This window comes from Otolemur garnettii, unplaced genomic scaffold (genome assembly GCF_000181295.1).
Source record: "Otolemur garnettii isolate 467f Iridium unplaced genomic scaffold, OtoGar3 scaffold00065, whole genome shotgun sequence".
In the NCBI taxonomy this organism is placed as follows: domain Eukaryota; kingdom Metazoa; phylum Chordata; class Mammalia; order Primates; family Galagidae; genus Otolemur; species Otolemur garnettii.
The window spans coordinates 874,090-879,919 of NW_003852460.1; positions in this window are offsets into that span (position 1 = coordinate 874,090).

Consider the following 5,830-nt stretch of genomic DNA (forward strand, 5'->3'; position numbering starts at 1 on the left):
TGTATTCCCAGCTACTGGGAGGCTGAGGCAAGAGAATCGCTCAAGCCCAAGAGTTTGAGGTTGCTGTGAGCTGTGATGTCACAGCACTCTACTGAGGTGACACGGTGAGACTCTGTCTCAAAAATAAATAAATATGACATGGGAGTTTAACTTTAGGTTCAAGTGCACTGTATAATAAAAAAGGTTGGAAAACAGATTATAGGACAAGTGTATACGTAACTTACTACGCACCACATGTAACAAAAAGGAAAATACATAATATACATTGTGTGAGACAACTCCATAAACGGGTTTAAGTTTTTCATAATATCCACAAATCCAGTTTGCTATTAACGGCACAGTCTCCTAGCAACATGGAGAAATATTTCCTCCTGTAAGCTTGAATCAGTTCATGCGAAAATCCATTTTATCTTGTACAGTCTGTAGAGACTGGCACCAAGTCTCAGCCACTCGTGTGAGCAAGACACCTGTGATATGGTGAAGGAATTCAGGGAGGGCTTGAGGTCCAGGAGCAGCAGGCTGAGGTCACACAGGGGAGCACAGCACAGTAACAGGACCCATGGGGGAGCTGCTCTGAGGGTGAGTCCAGCCATTCTCAGGTCTGTGTCCTGTTCAGAGCACAGTTAGCAGAGTGGGGCCACCCTCCTTGGGTGTCCTGGGTGTGCTGGTTTGGACATGGGAACTTTCACATCTGCCTTTTCCAAATGGCGATGGGGGATTGGGCTCACCCCAAGTTTTCAGTAGCTGTATGATCTCAGGTGACAATTACAGGGAGCGTGCAAATGTGACCAAAGGAGAAATAGCATCTGTGACTATCTCTGACTGACTGACTTGTTCTCTCCCCGTTCTCTCTCTCTCGCTCTCTCTCTCTCTCTCGCTCTCTCGCTCTCTCTTTTTTCTGCTGGTTTCCATGTACTGGAAACTCAACTTTGAGTCCACCCCTGAGAAAAACACATGAGGACAGGTTCCCTGTTCCTGACTTTTCTTTTTTCCTTTAGAGACAGAGTGTCACTTTATTGGTAGAATGCTGTGGCATCACAACTCACAGAAACCTCCAACTCCTGGGCTTAGGCGATTCTCTTGCCTCAGCCTCCTGGGTAGCTGGCACTACAGGCACCTGCCACAACACCTGGTTTTTTTTTTTTTTTTGCTGCAATTTGGCTGGGGCCAGGTTTAAACCCACCACCCTCGGTATATGGGGCTGGCGCCCTACCCACTGAGCCACAGGGACTGCCCCCTTTACCTGTGGTTTCAATCTTGCCCTTCAGAAAGACAGTCGCTGAGGAAAACCCTCCCTAGACTGTGTCCACGAGGTGAGAGCCTGGGGATTGTAAGTTCTGGGTATTGAAATGGGTCCTCTAGAAGTTTAAAGCACAGTAAGTATGTTCTATTTTCTTTTTTTTTTTTTTTTGACCAACATAATTTAAGTGTGCCACAGAAGTTTAATTATATGGTCCCGTGTGCCCTGAGACTAAAAAGCTTGAGAAACACCAGGCCATACAGAATCTGTGCACAGGAGCCCATGGTAGCCCTGTTCCCAGGACAGAAGGACTCTGTGTCCTCCCACACTGGAGCCCACCTAAAGGCAGGGTCCCCTGGGGTGGGCATTTGTCCACAGGTGCTGGGGCTGGACGGGTCTCCCTGGGAAAGATTTCCAAGCCCCTTCTGGAAGCCAGCACTGAAACAAGTTAGGATTTGGCCCCCAGTGAGTGTTCCTCCTGGATCTCTTCTCTAACAAGATGGGGTCAACTTTGCCCATCAATCAGGGGTGTCCAGTGGCTGCTGTGTGGACACTGGCAGCCGGCATCTTCCTCCAGCTTCAGGGAGGGAAGCTGATGGGGGCCAGCTGCTGAGCACACAGCCGTCCATTTCTGCAAGAGGGTGAGTGTGTTTGTGTGTCTGTGTGTGCATGTGCCTCTGTGTGTGTGTGTCTGCACACGAGCCATGCACACCCATCTGTCACTGGCATTTGGACAGTGGCAGAGGGCTCCCAAGACCTGTCGCTCAGTGGTGGCACCTGCAAACCTCATCACCCCTCAGCATTCAGTTCCCACACCCTTCCTTTACCGCACCTCAGTGCCCCAGAAGCCAAGCTAGCCCCCCATACCAGGAATCCCCAACCTTTTTGGCACCAGGTCCAGTTCCACGGAAGACAATTTTTGCACAGATGGGGGGGCAAGTGGGTGCATAAATTCGGGATGATTCGAGTGCATTTTATCTCCATCTCAGATCATCGGGTGTTAGATTCCCATTAAGAGCTGCAACACAGCTCCCTCCCTCCCTCACCCAGTGTGCAGTAAGGCTCAGGATCCTGTGAGAATCTAATGCTGCCAGGGACGGGACAGATGGCAGGGCACAGGGGTCATGGGAGCGAGGGGGGCGGCTGCAAACACAGATGAAGTTTCGCTCGGTCACTCACTGCTCACTTCTTGCTGTGTGGCTCAGTTCCTCACAGGACACAGGGGGGTGCAGTCCCCAGTCCAGGGGTTGGGGCCTGCAGCCCTACATGGACTCCACCAACTGTACCCCTTTCCCAGAAAGGCACATTCCCTAATTATTTGCTGAAAGGCCGTGACCTCTAAGAGAACAAGGTTCATGAACAGGGGGATCTCACCACCCATAGCTGCATTTGTGCCCAGCGGAGCTGACAGTGCGTGACAGTTGATAAAACCCACCTGTACTAACTCTGACCACCTGGTTAAACGCCCCTGAATCGCACCCCAGCTGGCTCCAGGACATCATTTCCCCCATTAAACACATTTGCCAAGATACCAGCATGCCACTTAGCTATCATAGGGAGATTGGCGCTTCCACAATCCATCGTGTATTTGCAGACACTGAATACTGACCTTCTGATGTCCCCAAACACAGCAGCTGGGGAGGTTGTCCCCGAGAAGGAAAAGACGACGGTGACGTGTTTAATAAATTCAGCTTGCATCTCGGCCTGGCCCTCCAGGACGCTCCTGCAGAGGGAGCAGAAGCCTCCCTGTCAGTTCTGCTCCAGCTGGACTCCCCTCTGAAGCCCTCACCAGTGTGAAAATTCAACTTCCTGGTAAATGAGAGGGCAAGCAGGAAAGTGTGTGTGCAGCGCCCTGAGCTCCCTGCAGCCTTGAATTTTTATTTAAGGACTCAGGGAAAGCTTGGAGGCTTCCAAAGAGAGTTGGAAGGGGGTCCCTCTCAGGAAGGAGAAAGGGCTAGCGAGGTGGGAATGTTTGAAATAGGCTGCGAGTCTCTCATTGGCCTCTTTGCACCTCAAGGCTGAATCGCCCTTTCCTATTGGCCACTGATTGTCGTCTTCCTATTGGTCACTGATCATCGCCTTCCTATTGGCCACTGATTGTCATCTTCCTATTGGTCACTGATCATCGCCTTCCTATTGGTCACTGATTGTCGTCTTCCTATTGGTCACTGATCATCGCCTTCCTATTGGTCACTGATCACCTAGGATACCGTTCACTAACATTCTTATGGATCCTGCAGACTTCCTTTTGCACCAGCCAGGTCTCCGTCCCCTACTCTGTGGCTCGTTTCTTGGTGTCCCTTCTCATCTGTATCCAAGTGTTCCCTTGGCACCTTGTACTATTCCATCGGACCTCGTGGCACAACCTATGGCTGACCCAGGAAAGCACAAACTATGGTCCAGGCTGGTGTGGGAAGCGGCAATGTGGAAGGAGCCAGGTCTCTGCGGTCAGCTTGGGCAGGGATATTTGTGGGCAAACTTGGAAAGTAGCCCCTTCCCAGCCCTGGGTGTGCACAGATGCTGAAGGTCATTGTTGCTCTCATTAAATAGGGGTACGAATGTGTGGCTCAGCTATCGTGGGAAGGCCTGTGCGCACATGCCCACACATGCCCACAGCCACGCTGTGGGAAGAAAGCCCATATAAAACAAGCTAAATGAAATGTGCTCTTTTAATTCCAGAAACCGAGCAAAAAGACTTGTAAGTATTGGGAGTTTTGTAGAGGCCTAGCTGCCTGGGACAGCACGGCAGGGCCTGCAGGCAAGGTGATAACAACCTCCTGCATGGAACCTGACTGTGCAGTCAGTCAGCCTGCCAGATAAGGGTTGATGGCCCCTCTGTGCAGGGGACATGGCTCGAAGGTTGATGTGAGTGAAAAACTCTGTCATAAAAGCAGAGAAACCACAAGAAAACAGAGTCATTGAGCCTGTTTCTCAGAAACTTAATTGAGTACATGGAAGAAAAAAGTTTTACTTCCCTGTTTGTCCTGACCTTTAATTCTGACAATGGAAGTCAAATAATGCAGGGTTGTTTCAGATCTTTAGAGGAACAGCTTGAGGCTACTATGAAGTTAGTTATCTTACTTTCCCAGACTTTCTGTCTTTTCTATAGTCTAAGATAAGAATAGAGAATGTTAAGATTATTGATTAATGTGGTGTACGTGACTAGCTTACTATAAAAGGCAGTCATGAGTAAAGATGATTTGCTACCTGCCACCCAGAGCTGGTAGTCGTTTCTTGCTTTCATACAATTCTAGGAGCAAGTTTGCACCTGTGGCCAAGCCGTCCTTCTCTCCCCGCAAGAAATTACCACCCAACTCTGTGCAAACCTGCACACACAGGCACATATATGTATACACCGGCACAGACGTGCAAACCTGCACACAGGCATACACACACCTGCACACACACACATACTCACACCAGTATAAAGGCAACTTCCAGGCATGCTCCAGGCAAGTCTCACAGCCCAGAAATGTTTCCAGAGATACAGGGAACCAGCTCAGAAATGTGTATATCAAGGAACACAAAGCCCTGTGTCCCCATTTCCCACAAGTTAAGCTGACAACTGGCCCCATGCTGCAAAACCCAAATCCTAAAGACACAAGAAAATCAGCCATTCTATCTGCATGATGTGACTGGGGCACTCAGCTCCATAAAAATCTGTGATTTCTTCTTGTCCTTGCAAGCTTTTTATCAGATTGCCTGGGAGGCACACCTAAGTCCCGTTTCATGCTTCTTCAAGAACAAAAGCATTTTTCTTTTGTTTCCTTGTTTGTGGAGGGTTTTCTGGGTTGGGAAGTGATTTTGCTTTTAACTCTATTTCCCGGACAACAAGTCACCCACACACAGACTGCAGATATGGCCGTGCAAAGCTGACTTATTGCACCTGTGGACACAGTATTTAAACCCAGTCCTACTCAAAGAACGAAGATCTCAACACGCCAGAAACATCATCACCATCCCGTGCTTCAAGCCCTGGGGGAGAGAGGAAAACTGTCACACGACACCCTCCACTATCTCCTGGGCATCAATAATCTACTTAATTCTCAGCATAGTTTTCACAGGGAATCCTCCCCTTCTCTTTATTTTTATGACAAGGAAACAAAACACACAGCTGGAAGGAAAGTTTCAAGTAACCACATAGGCTAAAATTCAAACATCCCTCAGACACAAAATAATGCTGTAAATACAGATTTAGGAAGAAAAAAAAAACAACTGGGTCTCTCAAAGAAAGTGCTGAAATTGTTGCAAAGCAGGAGGGTCTATCCCAAGGGTCCTCAAACTTTTTAAACAGGGACAGTTCACTGTCCCTCAGACTGTTGGAGGGCCAGACTGAGGGCCCCCGGATGAGTCAGCTGCTAAGCAGGACAGGCAGTGGCAGCAAAAACAGCCAGCAGGCAGGATAAATGTCCTAGGTGGGCCGCATGTGGCCTGCGGGCTGTAGTTTGCGGATGCCTGGTCTATCTCCTTTTAGAACAAGAGCTGGTGGATGATCAGTATTTTAATGCCCTGCCTCTCACTTAATGTGGAAAAGATGGAACTACCTTAAGGCAACATGTGGTTCCATAGTGGAAAACCCAAAAACACCCC